The 26,115-nt window shown below is 41.0% G+C and overlaps 1 pseudogene; it reads right to left on the bottom strand.

Annotated features, from left to right (window-relative positions):
* Window positions 1-735: 735 nt before the first annotated feature.
* On the bottom strand, window positions 736-2,973 carry LOC147433200 (uncharacterized; annotated as a pseudogene).
* Between the last annotated feature and the right edge of the window lie 23,142 nt (window positions 2,974-26,115).

Below are 26,115 nucleotides of genomic sequence, written 5' to 3' on the forward strand. Positions count from 1 at the left end.
TAAACATAATATAACTTTGAGAAAAAAATTGCACAACATAAGGTAAACAAAGCATAACTAAAAAAAAAGTATCAAAGATAATAGAGAAACTTAACATAAAAGTTATCACAGATATTAGAGGAAAAGACTCTTGAGAAGTAATTTAATACAAAAGAGAGAACTGAATGAGAGTTGCTACGTAAGAACAAAGAATAAATTTCATTGCACGCTATATTTTTCTATGGTGTTTTAAATAATAGTATTTCTTGCAGTTTGGAGATGTCCCTTCATATTATTGTATCATTTGGTGGATGTTGCATCTTGAGTAATTATCTCTTGTGCTTTTAGTGCAATAGTAGTGCTCCTATCGTGTGTAATGTGCAGTACATGAAACTCGAAGTTTTGACAAAATGGTGGAAAGGACGACACATCATGTTTCATCCGTTTTGGTGGATTTGCCATGTGTGCTCTTTTCCTAGCTTCATAATCGGATGTCATGCCTATATAAACACGATTATTGATTTTGCACCTAATAGAGTAAACTATGTAGTTCTCTTCGTTTGTCGTTGTCTTTTGGGTGTTGGAGCAGCGTCGGAACGTGCTGCTTCCTCTTGTGAAGTTGTTATATTGTTGGGGGTCTCCTTATTGGTATCGGTGTCGATGTCCTGCACTGAAGTGATGTGTTCAATTAGTATGTAATCAGATAATTATATTCTACAAGGGGTGCAGATGGTTACTATATAGTGGTTCAAGCTTTCAAAATGGATCAGTTGTGTCGCCAAACCGGGCATGAAAAAGGTCTCTATTAAAATGCCATGTGAATTTCTCATCAGTTAAGATTGTTCTCTCTGTCCCTTTGAATTCGTTCCCAAACTCTTTGACCATGTTGGAAAGTGCCTGGCTTGCTATATTCTTGTCGAGAACGACCAATTTATCAAGGGCTATTTTGTAACCGTAGTGAAGCATCTCGATTGCGTAGGTGGTGATTCCAGCACTCTTTGTGTTCAGTATTTCTTGGGCTTCTGTGTCTAGCATTAGTTTGTTTGACTCATCAAAGTCAATGCCCAACGATAGCAGTATCTCTTTTTGTAACCCTGTAGAAAAAAAAAGATAGATGTTGTAGAAGCAACCAAATTTGTTAATGGTTAGTGTTTGCAGTACAAGAATATGAGGAGCTCGAAGTACCTGTTGCCAACTTTAGCTCGTTATTTATGTATTCTTTGTTTCGATTACTACATTGATTGATGTATGAGTGGAGGAGTTGAGTCGTGTGGAACCCTTCAATGAATGAAGATGGGGCCTCGCCAGCCATATTTGCTAGTCGCATTTGATTTGCAGATGGGTATACAGAAGAACCGTTTTTTGGTTTTGAGGTAGCTGCGATGTTGATGAATTTATCAAATATCTGAATGATAAAGAAAGAGAAATATGATGGTTGAGTTTTCTACATATTATATGGCATGAAATGTAGCTACAAAATAGATTAATGCAAGGAATGGTTACCTGGTCGGTGTCCATGAGGAGATGCTAGAGGTTGTTACTTGCTGAGAAGGAAATCTGTAGTCAAGAAAACTGTCATCAAAGAATTGATTGTGTATTCCATACACCTTACGAGATGAAAGAACAAACGAAAGAGTTAGAGGACTTGTTTGTGAAAATAAGCGAGGAAATGTCTAACCATTGGGGGAGTGTTTTATTGGCGGGCCAAAACATCCTTGGGGTTGGAATGTTCAATATTTTGAGGTGGCGTCTTTCTGTCACACGAGAGAACATGACGTATGCCAATCTTGGGGCGAAAGCTTGTTTTATAATGAGGATGGCTTTCTTTGATATTGTTGCTCCTTGAGATTTGTGTCCAGTGATTGCGTACGCGAGTGACAAAGGGAATGTGCTTTTGTGGAACCATTTGCAATTGATTGCTCTTGTAGCATGCTTAGTCCTTCCTATTGTCATGGTGGTATCAGTGGAAAGTAACATTACTTCTATAGCGGCAATTTGGCCGTTACAGTCGTATGAATAGGAAAGTGTACGACAAGTGGAGCCATTCGCGGCACCTAAAGCCAAGTTAATGTTCTCTGTGATCATACATCTAGCCCCAATTGCAGTAGTGTCCATCTCATGGAATGCCTTGTCTTGGAGCCATTCCTTTAGTAATGGTTCGGCAAGAGCATTGGTCTTCAGTGGAATGGCAACAATATCGGATGCCGAGAACGACTTTTGCAACATTAAGTTGTTGTACTTATATACATCCTCCACATATCAGTGTAGTAGCGTCATCGATTACTCTTAGGAGTTCAGTTTCATTAATTACACATTGTGAAAGCGTTTCTGCTATCTGTTGTTCTGTTGGTTGTTTGACACGGATAGTATCCAAGAATTGGACATAAGCGGGGTCTGCAGCATGGCGAACTGAGAAGTTCATGTTGTGGGTAGTGGCTGCAACGATGTAAGCTGAGTTCTGTATGTTGCAAACATGGCATAATGGCTCTTGGTGATGGTAGACTGGAGGAAGTTGCGCCAAATCCCCAAAAAACAAGATGAGCTTTTGGCTGAATGGATCAAGAAGTGTCCCATTGCTGATGTTAACTATCTGGCGAACGACCATATTGAAGATTTACTCGTTAGCATTGATATCTCGTCTATGATAATGACGTTGGCACCATGAATAGCGATAAATATTTCATCTGTGGAATGAATTACTTGTGGAAAATGCTGTTTGGAACAAGGAATCCTGAATTGATAGTGGATTGTAGTTGCGAGGCTGCTAAGGCGGGCAGCCGCTGCTCCAGTTGATGCAGTCAAGATAACGGTCTTATTTTTGTTTATGAAGCTTGAAGTGAAGAATTTTATGAGGAATGTTTTTCCACAACCTGGAACGCCTGTAATGACATGGAAGCCATTACTTAGGCCTGATATACGATCAAAGATTTCTTGCTCTTGAGAGGTCAGAACTGCATTGTTGGTATGAGCGAACTCTTGTAGTAGCTTTAGCATTCTAGCACGACTTTGAGATACTCCTGGTTCGATTATGTCATTTACTTCAGAAGTGAGTGGTTCTTCACGATTGAGGACGAACTTTTGTTTTATGAGGTTTAAAGTGTGTCATGTATTTTCAGAAACGAGCATATTGCGTTGGGTGTGCTCATTTATGTACATCTCAAAGTCTTCATCATCAAGAATCATCCGACGGATTTTGCACTTCAGGAAGTAAGAAGAGGGTGTGTTGGTTGGTGATAGAAGTTCCATCTCATTCCTAAAGGTAATTTTTTGCAACAGGACATTGAAGAAGAATCCCTCTGTTTGATGGCCAGGATCATATTCTGTAAATCTGACGAGGCGTTGTTTCTCGATGATGCTGTTGTTGTACGCATCACAAAAACTCACTACAGAAGTATGTTCGTGTGGTTTTAGAATTTTGTATCTTCTGTGGTAGTCATAGAATGTAATGTTTTTAAAATGAAGGGGCCTTGCACAATATAAATCAATTGGATGCATGACTATAGTCTGGCTACGAGATAGCAACCTTTGTTGTAGTGATGGTGGAGAGGAGTCGATGTATTCAACCCGTTCACTCCTTGTGATGATTGGAATCTTCAAACAGTTGATTGCTGCCTCTGTGTTGCAGATATTGGCTTTGATAATACAGAGGTTGCAATTAGTTGAAGCTTTACTTTGTCCAAGCCGTGAAGTCCAAGCCTTGCTGCATCATATGTGGAGAGGTTTAGTTTTCCAAGGGGTTCTGGTTTCATCGCATATTTGTGAAGGTAATGTGATATAGATGAATTTGTGACTCTTTGAATATTTATGTGTGCCTTCCATAGGAGCAAGGTTGTGGGATGGTACGGGACGACATTTCGATGGTCATACCCAGGACAGTAGTAAAGTCATCTAGCGGTACAGGCATCCATAGTTGAAGTCGTGTTGTATTGTGGTTCAAACGAGAAGCCGTATTTGCACACTCTAGCTGATCCCATAACTCTGCAAGAGTCTCTGCATTTGTGTATCCGTTTTGTGGTAACGGGGCTCCGCAGCTTGGTGGTGAAGATGTCTTGTGATTCTGTTGGTATGTTTGCAGCAATCTCATTTGTAACTCGACACAAATCTTCGTCAAAGATCCACAGTATGACATGTGCATGCAATGAGCCTCGATTTTGCACCTTGTAGCGCACCATGTGATGCTCTACATGGCCAAGTATGCTGCTTCCATTGATGACGTGTTTATTCAGGAAAGCGTGTAAGCAAAGGTGAAATAGAGTTGCACACTCTACAGGGCAATTGTTCCACTTGAAGTCTTGGTTATAGCCTTGAGAAAGTTTTTCAATTGTGATGACTTCTTGCCATCTTGTTTGGGAAACCTCATTAGCAGTGAATGTCAAGAACAGATGTGGTAGTCCCCATGTGTCCACCATTGTTATGAGGTCTCTCAAGTTTCGTCGATGCCATGGTGGAGTACCTGGCATTGTGGTTGGGAGATTGTATCGAATAATATGCTTTATTGCATCATGTGTAGATGCCGTGGTGTGTGCTCGTTTGTAGTTATCAATATCCCTTTGCAAAAATGTACTATTTGTGGAGTTTACAATCATAATAGCTTGTTTCAGTTGGTACATCATGAGCAAATATGGCTTGTACAATGTGTACACAGAGAAGGAAGTTCCGATTCTCATTCTAATGTATTCACTAAAGTCGAATTCTCCTTGGTAGTTTCCTTTTCTTGTGGGAAAGAGAAAAGGGAATATCCCTGATTCTAATGTAATATCATGCACTTCAGATTCATGAGTCGGAAGTCCATTGTATTGAAAGCTGACTGTCCGCTCACTTAGATAAACGGCATCGCGTATTTGGATGGAACCAAACTCGTGTTTGTCTTTAACAATAAATACAGTTCTCTTTGATGTGCTGAACAAATTCTGCAATATGTTGTATGCTAGCACTACTGCTGTATGCTATTCTTTATGTTGTATGCTAGCACTACTGCTAGTGGCGTGTTTGCAAGTAGCGAAGTTGGCCGAGACATGTTTTGCTTTGTCGACCAGCAGATTAGTGGGTTGTCGGGTAGCGATCTTCTATCAAGTAGGCCTTTTGCAACCGTAGTTGCTATTTTTGTGACGCTGACTGTGACGTCGATGATGCTAAGAAGTTGCACAATTAGTTGATTTGTGTTTAGGATGGCTTGTATGTAGTCGGGTTGCAAGATGACGACGCTGCTTGCTCTTGAACTTTTCAGGCAAGCAGAATAGCAAGTCCAATTCACTTTGAGATTATGCATTGTAGTTGTTTGCAATAAGGTTGTGTTTGCTAGCTTCGTACATGTGGTTTGAAGACCATCATTCTGGGTATTATTTTTTGATAGATTGCAAATGCCACACCTTCCGCAGATGGAAATGTTGTGAGCTATGATGTTGCATTCCTCTTGCCAAGCCTCATAAATAAGTTGCACGTTGAACCATGAGGAAGCAACAGGACAGAGTAGGACTTTTCGTATATTCATAGTTTGAAAAGTGGCGTATTCTCGGCGCCTTTTGCAGGTAGCACATAGCGTAGTAGCAATTGCCATTGAGAAGGTCTACACTTAAATGCAATTGTGAGTACAACAGGTATAAATTAGTCCTATTCAAATTAGTAGGGACTAATATAATGAAATTGGACGACAAAAAAAAAGTAGAAGGGATGAATATAATGGAAGTAGGCAACAAATCAATGTTCAATGAACTATTGCAAACCGTAATGGAACTTTTAGCTAATACTAAAGAAGGGCATGCTAATGTTGGAGACAAGTTGGAAGAAAAGAAAAGAATCTCTATAAATAAAAAGAGCTTGGTAGTTGCGATAAATTTCCTAGGTTCAGTGGAAAAAAGAAATAGACATTTCAGAGATGGGACGCAAGCATTGTTCGGGGTGTATATGCCGATGTTCTAGATCTTTATCTAAATCAGCGAGCGTCTTTCTTTCAGACGGGTTGTCCAAAAGGTAGGCATTGCTGATTATATTCTGAATGGCTTGAACCTCGATAGCAGTGCTTGTTTGCATCAAGTCATGTTTGTAATAGGCACAAAATTCGTTGCAAAAAATACCGAGCTGATTGATGACCCATGCAAGTGCATATACATCTGTTGATTTGCTCCAAGGGCATGTAGATCTGGTATTCAGTAGTTCAGCTGCTCGCCAGGGCCTTTTGGCATGCTCCTTTGGTTTGCGAATATTTGTTGGTCTTCTCTCATACGGTGGTCGAAGGGCAAGACCCCAATCTATAATGCCTACTCTTGGTATTCCCTCTCTAGTGAAGTCTAGCATAATGTTCCAAGGGTGAAGGTCGTTGTGAATAACTCCATTGTCATGTGCAAATGCTAAAGCTTTTATTAGTGCATGAATCAAAGATGAAGCATGATTGATGATAAGCCTGCATTATTGCAACTTCAGTTCAGTTGGTTTTTTGTTTTTTTTATCACCCATGGCAAGTACAATTTCGTCGATGCTTCCAGAAGGTGTAGGCACACACTCCATCAAATCGCCAAGGGAAGATCCATTGAAATAAGGAAATATAAGTACCCATGGGGATTGAATTGTATGTGCAAGAGCACGCACAATACCTCGATGATTGAGGTCGACACTGCTCTCGATTTTGAATGATTTGAATTGTTGTTTTGCTTGACCTTTGAATTCCTTACAGCAGTACACATTGTTGGACGGAAGGAAAGAAATTCCTTCGATCTTGTATTCATAAGTGTCTCCATATGACCCATATCCTAGTTTCCTTCCTCGTTGTATAGCCTCAAATGGAATGCCCAAGGTGACATAGCAAAATGAGTTGAATACAGTTTTCTAAATATGCAAACTAGACATGGATCCTCTTGTATCTTGAAGGGTCTCCTTCCGCAATTTCTTACTGAAGGTGTTCTGTGTGTCAATATTCCTTGTGCGAGTGGATTTTTCCTTTTCAACCTTCCAGCAGTTATACCAATGTTGTAATTTATCCATTTGTATATCCTCTGGTAAGTCAGCTCGCAGGTCGATAGCACATTTTGGCATGTCTCCAACAGTACTAAAGAGAAGGTGTTGCACGTCACTAATATCTGCACCCTCAAACTTCAAGGCTGTTGAGAGGACCACTTCAGAGAGCAAGGCTTGCAAGTGCCTCTCATCTCGCAAGGTTGTTGTTATCTCGTCCAATGTGAGGGCATCCACTACACGCACTAATTGTGTGCATAATCTCTTTTTCAATTGCACTGCTTGTTTGGGAAGCATATTACCTACAAGCACTGAAATGACATTATGATGTATTGGCGAGAGCATTTATCACTTCACAGCTGAAAAGGAGAGCTAGATTTCTTGTAGCAATGACAAGTGCTGTATTGACAAGGAGGAGGGAATGGAAATCAATAAATTATTGTATATAAATTAAATTTTAAATGACATCAAATATTTGAAAAAGTAGTGCAATATGTTTGGTCAAGATCCATGCTCATAACCTAGGAGGGGCCGTCGATGTACAAACTAATAGGAAGTGCAATTGTTTCACATTGGATGGCATGCTAAGGGTAACAACTAATGGAAATTGTGCTCCTACAATGGGAACTAACAGAAAGTGGCTCGGTTAGGCACAACGACATGGGGGTCCTTAGTGATAGCCAATATTGCAGTACGGGAACTGATCTTTGCAGTCGACAGGTTAAACAATGCAATTCTATAACTAACTGCAACTTTACAATTTAAAATGGGGGCGTGTACAAAGGAGGCAATCACCACAGTGTGTCTGGATCGGAGACAACGACATTTGCAATTGAGAGGACGATTGGTGTCGAAGCAAGCATGCTTTTTGGTGTGTGATAAATTTTACAGTTCAAGGCGGGGACGTACACAAATGGGAGATGACGACATTTGCAATCGATAAGACAATTGATGTCGAAGTGATCAGGCTTTTGGAGTGTCACAAGGGTCTCTATATTTACGCCACAACAGAAGTAAATTCAATTTTACAGTTTAAGACGGGGGCGTGCACAAATGAGATGATGACTATAGTGTGTGAATGGGAGAGCACGATAGTTGCAATCGAGAGGACGATTGATGTCGAAGGGATCAGGCTTTTGGAGAGTCATACAGTCTTTCACATCTACCCAACAATAGAAGTAAAATTCAATTTTCTTCTTAATACCTTAAATTGATATGTACACAAAAATGACATGGGGGTCCAAAGTGGTAGCCAATGTTGCAGTAATAAATGCAACTTTACATTTTAAAATGGGGGTGTTTAAAAAGGAGGCAATGACCATAGTGTGTTTGGATGGGAGACAACGACATTTGCAATCGAGAGGTCGATTGCTGTCGAAGTAAGCATGCTTTTGGTGCGTGGTAAATTCTACAGTTCAAGACGGGGAAGTACACAAATGAGAGAAGACGACATTTGCAATCGATAAGACAATTGATGTCGGAGTGATCAGGTTTTTGGAGTGTCATATAGGTCTCTATATTTACGCCACAACATAAGTAAATTCAATTTTACAGTTTAAGACGGGGGCGTGCACAAATGAGATGATGACTATAGTGTGTGAATGGGAGAGCACGACATTTGCAATAGAGAGGACGATTGATGTCGAAGTGATCAAGATTTTGGAGAGGCATACAGTCTTTCACATCTACCCAACAACATAAGTAAATTTTATTTTTCTTCTTCATACCCTAAATTGATATGTACACAAACAAAAACGACCTCTAAACTTGGAATGATAAATTGATAATACTTAACAATACACTAGCAATCAATTGATCCCTAGATTTTCAACAACAACATCATAGTACTGCATAATAGACGACCAAACTTGATCACTAAACCACCAAATAATGACAGAGTGTAAAGAAAATATGGTTTCTCAATAAGAAAGGCAATGCAGAAGTATTGCGTTAATTGATAGCATGGAATTATTTGCTGCAATAAACCGTACAATACAACAACATGCACGTGCAAAATGCTAGTGTCTTTTGTGCAAACATCGTGCACAGAATGCTGGTGTGTTGTGGAAAAAATAACCATACATATGTATGGTGTGGAGCTGGCACAATTCTCCACATTTTTTATAATACCGTAAGGAATGTGCCTTTCCCCCGCCACTTTTATCCCCTCCAATGTTGAAGGGGGGCTTATGCTTTTCCTCTAGTGTTAGAGGGGCTAGTTTTTTTAGTAAAATCTTTTATTTTTTAAATGACAATAGTTTGTTAGCTCTCTCTCTCTCTCTCTCTCTCTCTCTCTCTCTCTCTCTCTCTCTCTCCGCTCGGCTTGCAGTCAGCCAAAATTGCGTCTTGTTGACTGAGCTAAGAAGAATCATAGTCCTTTTGTTGTACCTTGCACATAGCGGGGCCATCGCGTAGGTGATTATGTCTGTGTGTGTGTGTGTGTGTGTGTGTGTGTGTGTGTGTCTAAGCCTTAGACTAACAATATCATCGTGAATTTTTTTACCTTCATTATTTTGTGTGTCTATATTACCATCTTGCATACAGTTTAAGATGCACGCGTGTATCTCCCCAGCTTGGAGTCAACCCAGATGCACGTGTAGGTGACTATGTCTCGCTCTCTCAGATGCATGCGTACATCTCTCCAACTTGGAATCAACCAACATGTACGCATAGGTGATTATGTTTCGCTCGCGTAGACGCACGCGTAGGTGATTATGTCTCTCTCTCTCTCTCTCTCTCTCTCTCTCTCTCTCTGTGGCAGTAAAACAATAAACAGAAAATTTCTAGTCATCAGTAGAGAAGCTCTATTTCGCATGCCTACACACACAGAGAAAATGGGTCTCTCTCTCTCTCTCTCTCTAAGCCTTAGACTAACAATATTATAGTGAATTTTTTTACCTTCATTATTTTTTGTGTCTATATTAGCATCTTGCATACAGTTTAAGATGCATGCGTACATCTCCCCAGCTTGGAGTCAGCCAAGATGCACGCGTACATCTCTCCAGCTTGGAATCAGCCAACATTACCTTCATTATTTTTTGTGTCTATATTAGCATCTTGCGTACAGTTTAAGATGCACGCGTACATCTCCCCAGCTTGGAGTCAGCCAAGATGCACGCGTACATCTCTCCAGCTTGGAATCAGCCAACATGCACGCGTAGGTGATTATGTCTCACTCACAAGCAGCGTGGAGTGGAGGAGTGATGAAACGTTGAGTATCTGGGCTGTTGTCCACGACCACCCCATCAGAAATCAGGCATTCCACATTCTGGTCACATGGCACGGTCACATTGCCCTGAGCGCCTTTCTCATCAAGGCCTCTGCATACCGAAACCATGGCATAATAAGTGGGTTTCACAAAAACAAGCTTGGCCAAAGCCTGCTTGGAGAACCACATCTGCAGGGTGCGTTGGCTATGCCATGAGAAAGCTGCATCTAGCTCCGCACGACACACTTCCACCAACCCCTTGTGGCCGGAAGTGACGTTGAAGATGCACATTGCAATAGCCTGTTTCTCCACATTCATGAGCCTATCCTGCTCGTACTGAGCCAACAAATCTACACCACGTGTTTCCCCTCTTTCTGCTCCGTCAACTTATGGTGAAGCTATGAGAGTATGTGCTCTCCAACTAATGGCGATGATGTGCAGACGCAGCACATGCAGCACTTTCTCTCTCTCTCTCTCTCTTCTCTCTCTCTCTCTCTCTCCCCCTCGGCAGTAGATGCGTCTTCAGCCCATGCAGCAGTCTCTCTCTCTCTCTCTCTCTCTCTCTCTCTCTCTCTCTCTCTCTCTCTCTCTCTCTCTCTCTCTCTCTCTCTCTCTCTCTCTCTCTCTCTCTCTCTCTCTCTCTCTCTCTCTCTCTCTCTCTCTCTCTCTCTCTCTCTCTCTCTCTCTCTCTCTCTCTCTCTCTCTCTCTCTCTCTCTCTCTCTCTGCTCTCTCTCTTCTCTTCTCTTTGCTTTTCTCTCTCTCTCTCTCTCTCTCTCTCTCTCTCTCTCTCTCTCTCTCTCTCTCTCTCTCTCTCTCTCTCTCTCTCTCTCTCTCTCTCTCTCTCTCTCTCTCTCTCTCTCTCTCTCTCTCTCTCTCTCTCTCTCTCTCTCTCTCTCTCTCTCTCTTTCTGTGCGTGCGCGCGCTGCTTAGTTTCCTGCACGGTAAGAAGGACGCGCGGCTGCTATATAAGGTGCTGGCTGCTTTTCTAAGGTGGTGGCTGCGCCTGCTTTTCTGCATATTTTTAGCAAAGCAGCGTGCCGCACGCATGCCCTTTTTTTTAACTTACCACCAGTGTCATCTTCACCAGCGTCATCTCCTCCAATGAGGTATTGCCAAGTGGCCTACTTCTCCTTGCAGGATTCTCAAAAACGATTTTAGATAATCAAGGGAAAAATTACAATCTTAAGAAGGAAGAGACCATTAATAGCCTTTCCTTAGAGTAAAAGCCAAGCATTTGCTCTTTCCAAACTTGCCATCTAGAAGAATGTTGGATGGCCTGAAGAGGAGGATGTCATACACTTCTAATTTTAGCCAAACAATCAGCAGAGCAGATCTTTTAAGTTCCATAAGGAAAGAAAATTTGAGATCCTTGGAGAGTCCTTGGAAGACCGCTTCATCCCTTTGCTTCTTACAATACCATAGATAAGAGAGTCTCCATTCATTCCAGAGTGGAACGTCCAGTCTTACACATTCTCCCAGCAATAATTCTCTAATAGTGAACTCTTGTGGGTTTATCTCTATGCAACAGCTCCTTAGAATATGCAACATTTTCCTGTTATCTTCACAATTGATAAATAAATGTTGCAAGTCATCCACTTGTTGGATGTTATAAGTGTTCGTTATCTGATGTTCAAACATCCATTCCTTTTAATGAGACAAGCCCAGAAGTCCATGGATTGCATAGCTCTGGCAATCCATTTGACATTGAGTTTTGGGGCAACCTTTTCAATGTTGAGGATTCCCAAACCTCCTCTAGATTTCTGCACACAGCAAATATCCTAGGCAGCCTTTGGTATTATTTTAAACTCTGAAGAACCTCCCCAAAGGAATCTCCTTGATAGAGACCTTCTTCAACTGATACTTGGTAGGTTTCCAACATGAAAGGAAGTAGATAAAAGTAGGCAACAGGTAATGGTTTAACACAAAAGTCTTGGAGAGTAGTGAAAAGATTGCCACATGTGCACCTTCTTTCTGAACGTATCCAACATCCACTCCCATCTTTGTGACATTATAAGTTTAAACCCTAAAGGGATACCAAGCCGCCTAAAAATATGTCCATCTGGTATAATCTTGCATCCTACCTTGTTGACTGCATCATGAATTTGATGATGTGATGATTTGAAACCAATTTTTTAATGGTTGATTTTAGAACCACTTGCCAAGCAGAATTGAGATAGACATTCCAAAAAAGCATTAGCTGAATCGTGATCAGCATTGCAGGGACTATTAGTGTCCTCAACAAACATCTACAAGCATAAATCAATGGGGAAGCTTGATATTTTGATCCCTTTCAGCTTACCCAATTGCATTTGCTTTTTGATCAGCCAACCTAAAGCATCAGAAGCGATGGCAAACAATAGAGGGGCCAGTGGGCATCCCTATCTGATAGATCTCCTCAAAACAATAACATCAGTAAGATCTCCATTTAAGGAAATTTTGGGAAAAGCATTTCCAAAATGTACATGCACAAATCTGATGAACCTTTTGCCCAAGCCCATATCATGCAAGGACTGCAGAATAAACTCCCATTCCATTCTATCATAAGCTTTGTCAAAATCAACCTTAAAGAAAAAGAAATCTTGACCACATTCTAATGCATGCTCCATAGCTTCCCACAAAGTAATAATGGCATCCAATATGAATCTACCCTTGATAATTCCCTTCTGTTCTTGAAGGATAAACTTATCCATTAAAGGGATTAGTCTCCTAGCTAGAGCCAAAGCAAAAACTTTATAAATAGAAGTCAGACATGTAATGGGTCTCCAATTACTGAGGTCCTCCTTGTTTCCTCTTTTATGAATGAGTTTGACTACTCCTGTATTGACACCCCGGGGGATTCACCATGGAAAACTTACCGCACCACGTAAGTGCAAGGGAGGGGTTTTTTTACAAGTTACATAAGCATATAAGTTAGGGGCAGGCCCCCAATAATTTATCTCCCAAACTTAAAAATAAGGGAGGGGGTATCGTATTTATGGGGGGGGGGGGGGGGGGAGCCTAACCCAAGTTGATTACTTGTAACAATTGGTCATCGGTGTGCACTAGAACTCGGATGAATTTTGGGGAAGTTTTTTATCAGGTCACACACCAAATTTTGCATCAAGCCGGTCATAGAGATCAAGGCTAATTTGGAGTAGGTCAAGGGTTGATTTACACCAACTTTGGATGGGCCAGAATTGGCAAGAAGCAAGAGTGCAGGTTGATCAAACACATACTTTGAAAGTCAAACTAAGACACATTGAGGGTACATCTAGTTATCAATAGAAGTGGTTCCTTAGTGCATTGCCAGTCACTATGTTGCACACTCTTTGAGTAGTTTTACTCATTTAGATTATGTGAGACCTAAATTTTATATGTAAGATAGGGTTTTGATAGTTTTCTTCGTTGATTGTCGTATAAGCGTAGAAAGGGGGGTCATATTCCCTAATATGAGTCGTATATAGGGGTTTTGTCAAAGTTGTCCGCTCGCAGGTGGCGTCCCAATTTGTATATAGAATGAATCCCCTAGGATTGACACAAGCAGGGAGAGATCCTTTCCTAATAGCGTCTTGCCCCACCAAGAGAAGGTAAGGGGCCAAAAAATCCTTGTATAACACATAGAATTCATTGGGAATATCCTAGGAGATTTTTCGGCCTTAATGTTACCAATAGTTTCTTTGATTTCCCCTTCAGATAAGGGCTTGTCCAGAGAGAGTGCTATATTGGAAGGCACTATCTTCTCTCTTACCTAGGCTATCAAAGCCCTTGCCTCTTGAATCTTAACATTTCTTTTGGGGGAACCAGAGAAAATATTAGTAAAGAACTCTTTGACAAAGGAAAGGTTCTCTCCATGGGATTTAGCAACAAAAATATCTTTATTTTTAAGAAAAGGAATAAAATCCTCAACCTTTTTCTTCTTAAGCAAATCAAACATGATTTTGGTATGTCTAGAGAGAGAAGCTTCCATCTAAAGGATCTCCCTTGCAATCATCATCCTTTTAATGGCTCTAATCTTTTTTGGCTAGCCTCTTATATTCAGTAAGAGTATGTTGGATACTCTTAACAGCTTCCTCCCAAGCCTTAGCAGGGGAAATATGCATAGAAAAGGCAACCTTGAGTATGCCATGGACTTTATTTATGATAATTTTGATACCAAACAAAGAGCTATCCAAATGAGGTCATCCCACTTTATTTGAGGAAGCAGCTCTAAGCAAATCAATGATTATATGTTTATGATTAGAAAGCACCAGTGAGGCATTTGTGTTACATTTAACCAACCAGTGATCCTGTAACACAGAAGCAGACATGTAGATTTTGTCAAGCCTAGGTGACCTGAAGCATTCCCCAGACTGTCTATTTTTCCAGGTAAAGCCAGTACAGCGAAAGCATCAATAAGACTCAATTCATCCACTAGGTCACTCCTGTGGTCTTTTTCTATTCCCGAAATTACCTGCCCCAAATTTCTAGACCTGTCTGACAAATGCTCTACCATATTAAAGTCACCAGCCATAACAACTCTAGAAGGCAAATTTGACAACTCTTGCCAGCAATGTGTTCAGTCAGAGATAGAATTAGGTGCATAAAGACACACCAAAGTGTAGTTGTTATGAGCAGAAAGAGAGACTGCAACCCAGAAGCCTTTGTTTGAGGAGACCACATTTGATATCAGGTTGGCCCACTTAAGAGAGATTCCCAGAGCAGCAGCACCTCTTCCAGAGCAGTGATCATTATAAAACCATTTATAACCTGTCCCAATTCTATTCAAGTTATTCAGAAGATCTTCGCCAGTAACTTTTAGCTCCTACAAGCATATATAATCAGGATGGAGAGACAAATCCTGCATCCACTTCTTAATTATCATAGGTCTGGTTGGGTCAGACAGTCCCTTGCAATTAAGAGTAATCCCTTGAAGATTAAGGCAAATCATTTTTTACTATTTTTGTTCGGTTTGGAGAGAATCACGGAAGCTCTTTTAGGATCAGAGGGTTTTTCTACTTTCCTCTTAGATTTACTTACGTGCATGTTGGGCAAACTTTCCTCCTCAGCCTGGGTCATGAGGATCCTCTGGTGGATTCATTAGGACTCCCTGGGGCAATGGTGGGGCTCTGAGGATTTCAGTGAGAACTCGACTCTCCTTTATCAGTTTGAACATGCCTCTCCTCAGAAGGTGGGGTATCATTGAGAGAGAGAGAGAGAGAGAGAGAGAGAGAGAGAGAGAGAGAGAGAGAGAGAGAGAGAGAGAGAGAGAGAGAGAGAGAGAGAGAGCACGACACAGGATGTGGGTGGAGCTCCCAAATCTCACTGTGTGAGCACTATGTGAGAATAAGTGAGAGCTCCTTATTCTTTGTATGTATAAACAACAAGGAGATAAATGTGGGCGGCCAACACTGGCCGACAGACACGGACAAAGCACGGTGAGGCACACCACCTTTACCTAACATTATCTACATTGCTTTGCTGCTTTGTCAAAAGAAGCACATGACAATATTTGATCAAGTGACCTCTCTGAAAATAGTGAAAACACGAGTTACGTAAATTTCTATAAAGAACCTTTTGCTCATGAAGCGGATTGCCCTCACAATCTTTAATGGGAACAGACATTTTGGCAAATTGGTTGAGGTCAACTTCAATGAGGAGATGAGGGTCCCATTTAGGGTTTATCCCCACTCTTGCTTTTTGCCCCAATACCTTGCCAATCACATTCCCAATGTTTCTAAGCCAAGGATAATACTGTACGGGCAGATTAGGAAAAAAACAACCCACACGGGGGTTTCTGATGTTTATCACCTCTAGGATTAAAGCCTTTGTACCACTTAAGGAAGGACATACGGGTATTCTTAATGATCCATTGTCCCTCAGTAATAACTTGTTAGGCACTGTCAACATTGTCAAAGAAAATTAGATAATAGTGGTTCAGTAGGTACTTAATTTGTTGGGGAAAAAGGTTCCTTTCTCCCAATTACTAGACATCCAACTCTTCAAAGCTTCCAAAGAAGGCTTGGCTCCGTGGCAGAGCCCTATGATGACTCTATCCACCAGTTGATTGTGCCAGGACTCAAGATCAGTTTTTTTTTATGGTGACACTGTCAGTATTTTCCTTGCCCATCAGTAGGTCAGTGTTATGGTCTTCTTTTCATATTTTGGAATGCGTTACTCAGGGACGCCCTCCGCCCCATGGCTCAATGGGGGAATATGGCTATTATTCTGCAATCCGATGGAGGTTTGGGGATGATGTTGCATTCCTTCTTGCAAGCTCCATATGCTATGATGAATGGCAGTAGGAGGAAGACCCATACCTTGTTCCCCTTGAGGTTGGGGTCTGAAGAGAGAATTAAAGAACCTGTCGGGGCCGCGTATAACTTCAGCATAAGACATGGATGGAAGATCCATATGATTGACCACCGGCATCTTCGGACAAAAATGTAGGAGATGCTGAAGGTTATCATGCATCAGAGGCCTGGTTCCCTCTTCAAAGACCATTTTGAGCGGGGAAGAGACGTTATTCTGCACAAGTTGCATTTGTGGCAGAGCACTAGAAGGCACTAAGATATGTTGGGGCTCAAGAGGAGTGACTTGAAGGGGTACATTGCTTTTGTTTCTAGGTAGCTTGCCCTTGAGTTTTCCATGGGACCTGTCGAGGGGAAGATTGAGACCCCATTACGCAAGGCTTCGTGGAGGGCCATTAGGCCCTCCACAAAGCCCAAAGGGGAGAGTGCCTAGAGGTCAGGTAGTGGTAGAAAAGTAAAGAGAAATGACAGGGATGAAGGCAGAGGCGAGGATGGTGGCGCGAGGTGAATGACAAGACAGAGGCTCAGAGGTCCGTACTCCCACTCTCTCAGAGGCTCACTCCCATTTAGAGAGAGGAATTCCTTTGCAATATTTCTCCCGAGTCCAACTTTGCATGGCCCAGACCTGAAGTCTTGACTCTCTAGACTTATCAAGTGCTCTCTCTCTCTTCTCCATCCTGAAGAAATGTTGGTTGGGTTGTCTACATCTTTGACTCAGTAGACATATCCAAAATTAAAGGAAAAATTACCACACTGCCCTTCTATTTTGTGGAAATTCCCAAAATAACCCTAAAATTTTCAAATCTTGAAGCACCCTTGAAAATTCATGGATGAATTCTTCCAATTTTTTTATATTTTATTATGTTTGATAACACACATCTATATCTCAACTAGTCTCGCTTGGTTGGCCTGGCACGAAAGGTATGCAAATAGATACAAAGAATGTGGAAATTAGGATTTTTCAAGGAGGATGTTTGCCTTGATGGGAAACAGTTTCAAAGTTCTACACTCACATTGTCATTCTAAAGGAATATCTGGAAGGCCACAAATTGCCGTGTATTTGATAACGACCTCTTTGTGGCTGTACAAGAAAGTAAGGAGATTATTTATGTAGTAGGTAAAAGGCAGAACACAGAGGATTGGCTTAGGGCAACCCTTGCCATCCGATGAAGCATTGTATATAAAGGATTGGGCTATTGGTATAGTGTGTTGCTAGGTTCATGTAACCTTTTGTCCCTCAAGGCTCGACATGAGCTTGAGGTGGATTTGCATGACCTTGAGGTGAGCAAGGCGAACTCCCTAGTACTCGTCGACAGTATGAACTCGCCCTAAGTCTATTTACAACCTCCCTCTACAACTAGTCTTGCTTGGTTGGCCTTACCAAAGAAACTTGCTACTATTGTTTAGTATTGATGTATTGTTGAGTGTGAAAAATGGTTTATTTACATATAATAAATTGGAAATGTAAAAGTTAACTTGGACTACAGACACTATCATTGAATAGGTGCCTGCTTTGAGTGTGCAAGGTAGAGAACGTTGTTGTGTCCAGCTACATGAAAACCATATCAATAGTTACATCTTTTGTCATGCAATGAGAATGACACAAACTACAGACCATAAAGAGTGAATGTCATACAAAAGTGCCATAGAGAAGTACGGTGGAGAGTCGGCGCTATGTCTCCCTATAAGTAATTAAGAACGAAAGTCGTGCCCTGCATAGTAGTCTAGGTGTGCAGTCCAAGCAAATGCATAGACATGGAGATATTGGATGCAAATGACAAACCTTTACAACTGATACAAAGTTTTGTTCGATGGTGTGAGTCCTTCCATCACCATACATCATGCTCTCTGAGTCATCTGGTCAACATACATGTCGCAAATATCCCTTCTACATTTAGCCTCTCTGTCATGGTCACTTCATATTTAATACTTCTCTTATATAGATCATGTTTACCACAATTATGTCAATCATGTCTACTATGATCCCGCTCATCATCTCTTCAGTGACTTTTGCATTCAATTTTGCTATCATGTCTACAATCACCGTTTTTTTTGTGTGTTGTGCATTGCCACATGCTCAAGTTCTTTCTTGTCTTTGATTCTCCCTCGATCCTTAAGGACAAAAAGCCAAGTGAACATTGAATCTGAATGCTTCGTTTTGTGTTTCCATGTTGGTGAGAAAACTTTTGTGAAAGTACTTAGGAAGCTCAACACCATTCTCTTTGAGGCCTTTGCCAAAAAAATTCTACATGTCCATGGTATCTATCCTCGTGATCGTCATGCTCTCTGTAACATCCCGTCTACATACCACCTCTATCATAGCCTTTTCGTCTATCATACTTCTCTCATGTTGGATCATATTTAGCGCAATCTCTATCATCATGTTGATCATGCATAATCCGATCTCCATCATCATCTTTTTTGTGACCTCTGCTATCAAATAGACTATCAATTTCACCTCTACCATCATGTCTACCATCACTTGTTCCTTGCCTCATGCTCAAACTCCTTTGCAGGTCTTTGATTCTCCCTTTTTCTTCAGGGACACAAAGCCTAAGAAGATTGAATTTCAATGCTCCCTTTTGTGTTTCTATGTTGGTGAGCCAGCATTTGTTGAAGTATCAAGAAGATCAGAGCCATTCCCCTTGAGGCTTTTGCAAAAGTTTTTGGAATATCCATTATATCTATTCCTGCGATCATCATGCTCTCATTGCGTTGTTTGATCACCATCCTTATGGCTAAGATCCTTTCTATATTTAGTCCCTCTATTGTGATCTCTTTGTCTTTGAAACTTCTCTCATGTCAATCATGTCTAGCACAATCTCCATCATGGTGTCCATCATGTTTATTGCAATCTTTTACGTATGCTTATCGACTTAGCATGCTTTTCTATATCATCTGTGAAGATTAGCTTGATGTAGGTCTTTTTGCAAGTGATTTTCTTTCTAAATTCTAGTACAAGCCGCTTGGACAGAAGGGGTGGTGGGAAGCATATCATGACTCGATCATGTTGATATACTAAGGTTTGCTAACAACCGATTAGAGGGTGGAAGTTCTCAAGATGCTGACACTTCATAAGGAAAGACCTCTAAATAGGAGTCAACAAGTATTGACTTGACCTACGTGATGAGAAGCACTGAGGCTCAACCCATGATAGCATGCAAGGGGCACGTGCTCAATGCCATGAGAGTGTAGCCTCATACCATGAGAATATAGAACCATGCTTATGCTTGGTCTCTCTCCACCTTCATGTTCTTTATTTGCATGCTCGTGCTATGAGAACATAGAATGCATGCTTATGATGGCTCTCTCTTTCTCTTCATGTTCTCTATTTGCATCATCTGCTCAAAAATTGGTCTACTTCTGCTTTATCCGTTCATCATATCATCGACTGAGAAATTATTGATAAATGGACAAATCCCAAATCATTGATAAATGTACATTGGTACCCAATCCTTCATACAAGTTCTAGCATGCTATGCATGTTTTGTTAAAAAGACAAGGATATCATCTTCTGGATCACTTAAAGGTATCTTCATAACAAAAATAAGTGTAGCATTTAGCCAATCACTCTTTGGTTGCCTTGCATACAGAATCTTGACAAAAAGTGTTCTTATTGGAATAGTGAAAATGTTATGATAAAAATACACAAATTTTTTGGCCGCTTTACTAGATCCTTTTGCAGTCCAAAGAGGACATCAATGTGTCTTGTTCTTTCACGTGCTTCATCAAGAGTATAATAATAGTTGTACTCACAAGAACTTATGTCATAAACATTCCATTTGTTATATATTTGATTACTCACAAGAACGTATGTCATAAACATTCCCATCTGTCATATACTCAATTATTGTCTCAAGCCTTGTGCAATTTTCAAACCTAGTCGTGTATCCAACCTCTTTACAAAGCCTACAAAGCAAATGTTGCAGCACCAACTCTTTTGACTACATACTTGTTTATCGCTTTTTGAGGTTTTGTAGAGCCAATCTCTCTTTTGGTCTAGTTCTCTTTTGTAGCCACAATAATTCTCTTGTGCACTATTGTAGGCACAATAATTCTCTGTGCACGATTGAGTTTTTTACTCTCGAAAGCCACTAGTCTCCCCTCTTGGAGTAAAACTGCACCAATATATCTAGAATTGGTATCTCTTTCTAGAACAAATTTTTCAACTACAGAAAGTATAGGCGGTGATGCCAAAGGTTCCTTGAGCTTGTGAAAAAATATGATGTTGGATCTTCTCCCCAAAAGAAAAACTCTTTCGTGTGGGAAACTTCCACATTGGCATACTTAAAGGAGAGTCTAGAGAAAATAGTAGCACCATCTGCATGGCTTTCTCCTTTCCTGCACCTTGTGCTTACTCCTTGGGACAATCGACTTTTCCAAAGTATATAGAGACTGTTGGAAGACTTTTGAAGAAGCCGTTTTACAAATAAGTGCACATTATCTGGATTTGGAAATAGAGCTTTCTCTTTCTTGTGATGAGGATGTTCAAGAAGAACAAGCTCAAAACAAGGGAATCAACTATTGGAACACATATCGGTTTATGCAAGTGTTTATGACCAAATTTGGGCAAAACTGGAAGCTCTCGTAGATGCATGTCTTCAAGAACATGAAAACTTATTGGAAGCTCACAATGACGGGGACATAGCTCAAGTTATCTATGCAAAATTGGATGTTGCAATTTTTTTTCCATATATTAATACATTGGGATATGATATACAAGTCAAAAGTGCATCCAAGGTCAAAATTGAAGACATACATGAGGGTACCAAGTGTTTGGACTATCTACAAGTTGAGAATGCTACCGTTAATGCACAAGCTACTTGTGAGCCGATGACTGAAGCATTAGAATTTGAGGAGGACAAGAATTGTATGCATGTATGATGCTAAAGATGCTTTTGATTATAGTTCATATGTTTGTGGTTTGCTTTTTAAGGATGGCTATGTTTTTGGGAGTGCCTATTTCATAGGGGTGCAAGATGATGTGTTGTCTTTTAGTCCTACAGGTGAATGGCTTTGCCATGACGATGATATGGAAAGGAAACTTATGATATTTGCGTGATGCATGCTGAATTTTATGCAATAGATGTTTAAGGTCAAAGGACTTTAACACTAACCATTGGAGGTCTTTAATGAAGATAACCCTAAGGTCTTTTAAGCTCCATTAGATAGCCTTGCTCTTTGACATACCATCTCTCATTTGGACCCCTATACCATTGGCCCCATGTTGAGATAGATCCGTAAGCACATGTCTATATTCTAACCCTTGTTCTCGTTTATTATCCCACATTAAATGACCAGTTTAATAAGAGAAAATCATTTGGATTGGTTAGATATTCGATTTTATGACACTTATGACCCCCAAAATAGTCAATTTCTACTTGGGCGTGTAGGCACAAGAGGGAAAGTCTAAGGAAGCTAGTGGAGGGAAAAGGTGACGATTAGATCCCATATGCTTCCTTTTACCCTTGAGAAGTGGGGTATGTATATAACATGAGACCCATTATTCTTTCACTTGCAAGGAAGCTATGGAGGACCCTACTTCCTATACATATAAATCAAGACTGAGGCCGGGGACGGAGCCAATGGGGCTCTTTCTTTTTCTCGCCTAGGGCCTAGTTGGAGTCTTTTTTTTTTTTGTCGATTCAAAAACCCCAGTCGATTGCAAGGCGTTTTTGTTTTTTGGTTTCCCTTTTTTAAGTAGACCTTAATAAGAACATATATTTACAAAAAAACTAAAATATATCTGCAAAAACTGTGCCTTAACACTAATTTGCAAGAAAACAAAAAATAGTCGATCATTTAAATTTAAATAAATAGTGAACAAAAATGAAGAGGAATAAACTGTCTGATATCACCGTATCCAGATCTGCACACATAGACAATACACACCCACTTCTCAACCTTTCTAACATGTAAAAAACATGACCTCAACACAGCATGCAGGCTATGGTTGAAGCTTGGCGAAGAGAGCAACGGTGCCAAAAATGTCAACTGCTAGGGACTTGCTAAACACTTTTTATGAGCCACATGGCTACCAACACACAGCTTGCGCATACAAGCAAGCTCTACGACTACACATTGGCACGTCAGCCACTTGTCGTGACGAGAGGAAGAAACCGTCATGGTACTGACTGCCCTCCTCACTACCATTGCACTCTCGTTGCTCGATAGCCTATGCTCTCTCTCTCTCTCTCTCTCTCTCTCTCTCTCTCTCACACACACACACACACACACACACACACACACAAGAAGAAGATCAAGCTTCATATGTTCAAAATAAATCAAAAGACTAGTTGTACAACCTTATCTATGGGTTGGGTCCGTCCCTTTCACATACGGGCATCCACATTCAGGTAATTGGCAGCAGTAAACAAGTTTGGTGCGTAGTCTAGTGCGCCTCTCATCGGCGATCACCAACCCTAGACTATAGACCTACGTGACCGACAATCTCGGCCCATAAATGAATACAAATAATAATAATAAGGATGACACATGTCGAAGTTAATAGATAGCATGTGGAGAAACAAGATAGAAGAGAGCTCAAGCTCTTACAAGCACACATAAACAAAGAGAAGAGAGGACACATAGAGATGGAGGTTGTTAAGCTTCTTCTTCACTACTAGAATCAAAGATAAGGGCTCCAAAGCATAAGTGAAAAAGGAGTATGTACAAGTGGTCATAGTGAGTAGCCGCTAGTGAGTAAGTGGCAGGTAAGCATGACATCACTCTTGCTACATGGAATAAGTTGGTGTAGTCCAACTATCGTATCACTCGAAAAAATCCTTGTAACAACTCACATGTGCCAGTGATATATGATGTGCCACAATGTTGGCCATAGAGCTTGATATCTCAACAAATTTAGATGATGAAGTTCACTGAGAGACACATTGTAAATAGAGATATCCTTCTCCTTGTAAGAAAGATGAGAGAGAGACTATATCCCAAGGATGTGATGACATCGACATCAAAATCAACAAGCCGCAATCATGTGTTTTGTTGGTAGATTCTTCGTCTTTTCACCCTCTATCAAATTGTTGGAATTAGGGTTGCAGAGAAACGCAGACAGCTTGGAGAAGACGAAGGAAGATCAAGACACACAATAGAGAGTGTATTACTTAGTGTGCAATGGGAAGATAGATAGCCCTAGAGTGATGGGCATATATACAATGCACGGGGGAAAAAACCTCCTAAAGAGGGAAAAAATGCACCGCCGGTCCTAGTGTGTTCACACACATCACTACCAGATGTATATGGTAACAAATCCCCCCTGGAGTGATGCGGTGAATGAGAGTTGTCACATGAGTAAAAAGAAGTGCCATGCCCTGAGGACACGATCAATCCACAAAGGGGAGTAAGCCCAAAGCTTTGCGGAAAGCTTCAAGCTTCTCACGAGACAATGCCTTTGTGAAACGATCTGCAAGGTTGTCCTGTGCTGGCACATAAGCCAAGCTAATCTCTCCTACAAAGAGCCTCTCCCTGACATAGTGGTAATCCACCTCAAGGTGCTTTGTACGAGCATGAAAAATTGGGTTCCTCGCAACTGCCAATGCGCTCTGGCTATCAGTGTAGATAGTGTTGGCAGTGTCCTGTCCAACAAATAAGCCATAAGGCGTCTGAGCCATACACACTGAACCGTAGCTATGAAGACTGCCCTGTACTCAGCCTCACAACTCAAAGTGGCCACAGTAGGTTGCTTCTTGCTCTACCATGATATACATACACTACCAACCATGTAACAAAAACCACTTGTGGACACTCGTGTGTCAAAACAACCAACCCAATCTGAGTCTGAAAAAGCATGTAAGTCTGGCGACAATGATCCCCTCTTGGGATAAAACAAGCCAAGATGTAAAGTGCCACTGTTACGAGACTGGGCACCCTCCTGTTGTAGTGGTTAGCTGCAATTGGGATAGCTGGGCGTAATGGTTAATTATGTGATGTCTATTTATTTTACTAATTGAGTTGATGATGATTTTGTCGAGTGGAATGCGGGGAGTTGATGAAGAGGTGACGGCAATTACTCTTGGCCATTTTATATTTACACAGTATCTTAGAACATCATTGCAATAAGCCACTACGGCTCTGTAAATAGTTGTAGTGGGAACTCCCCTTATGGGTCATGCAAGAACTAATGAGCTTCACTCATTTACAAAAGTGAAGTGGTTGTAAAAGAGGGGCCTCAATTTTTGGCACCTTAAACTCAAAAATAATATATTAAATACCAACTCCACAAGAGAGGTGCCGTGGAGTTTGGGGCTAGATTTAGGCCTTTCTCTTGCAGATTCTCTTCTCTACTCTCTTATGCTATGGTTATTTGCTATGTACTCTCTAATCTAGTCTCCATCTCTTACACATCTCTTACACTCTCTTACAATCTTGTCTATGTCAATTCTATGTTTACTGTGTGTGTGTGTGTGTGTGTGTGTGTGTGTGTGTGTGTGTGTGTGTGTGTGTGTGTGTGTGTCATAGTCTAGGTGAGTGTGTGTGCTTGGAAATTGGAAGAAGAGGTGGACAGGTTGATGGTGATTGCTTGGAAGCTTGTGTTGAATATTTTAAGTGGTCGATCTCCCCCTCTTCTCCCAACAGTGGTATCAGAGCTTCAGGTTCGAGGAAAACTCGGCACCAGATTTCAATTTGAAGAAGGAATTCCTCGAATCGCCAATCTCCGAATTGCAATTCCTCGAATTTACAATTCAACGATTCAAGGATCTGTAAAAATTCAAAATTTCATTGGTCGGAATTGCCAAACAACTTCTGCTTGGTCATTAATTGGTGACAAATTGGCCACTAATCGGCAATCAATTTCCACTTTCGGCTTCATGACCATCCCGATATGGTATGTTAAGTTTAAAATTCAATCTAATGGCTAACTCTTGTGTATTCTGAAGATGGAGCAACCACATTATAAAAAAAATTAAAATTTTAAAACTCAAAATTTGATTAGCTTTAATCAAATTTATTCTCGGCTAATCGTTTGAAATTTTGAGTGACGCCCATCGAGAGAAAAAGAAAGGTATGGCTGTTATTTGTTTTTTGTTTTTTTTTGTTGTTTGTTATGGTTGTGAGGAGGAGGAAGCAGAGGCCAATTAAAAAGAAGGTAATTAATTTATGGAAGCTCAAAGAAGTGATTTGAGAGAAGGTGATTGAAGCTAAGTTTTAAAAAAAATACAGATCGCGGACTGGGCAGAGAAAAGAGAAAAAAAAGGCTTTTGAAAACAAATTTGCAATGAAGGTGGCTCAAGAGGGACTCCAAGCTTGCCAGGATTTGCAATGTCACTACTGCCTTGTGCCCGAAGCAAAGCTGCAATAGAGAGAGAGAGAGAGAGAGAGAGAGAGAGAGAGAGAGAGAGAGAGTATTGCTCGATGTTGGCTGAGCTTTGGGAGTCGGGACTCAGGTGCCACCTTGGGTTTTGTGACAACCAGACATGGCGGCCATTCACTGGACGCTGATTCCTGAGCCAGAGATACATAATAAACGAGGCTTGCCAGCCTTGCCTTGCCCACACTGTAGCCTGTCCCCCTCCGTCTTTTTTTCAGCTCTCGGCATCGCCAACCTGCTCCGAGCTGCAGTATTTTGGTCTCCCACGCCTCAAAAGGCTCTTTCGCCTCCCTGTAGCAACTCGCCAACACCCCAAAACTCCTCGCGCACTTGAGTGCAGGTGATCTAAGGTCGCCCCCTTAACCACTCGGGCAAACTCCTGGTGGACAGA

The sequence above is a fragment of the Adiantum capillus-veneris genome, chromosome 20, assembly GCF_014529385.1.
Source record: "Adiantum capillus-veneris isolate H3 chromosome 20, ASM1452938v2, whole genome shotgun sequence".
Lineage (NCBI taxonomy): Eukaryota > Viridiplantae > Streptophyta > Polypodiopsida > Polypodiales > Pteridaceae > Adiantum > Adiantum capillus-veneris.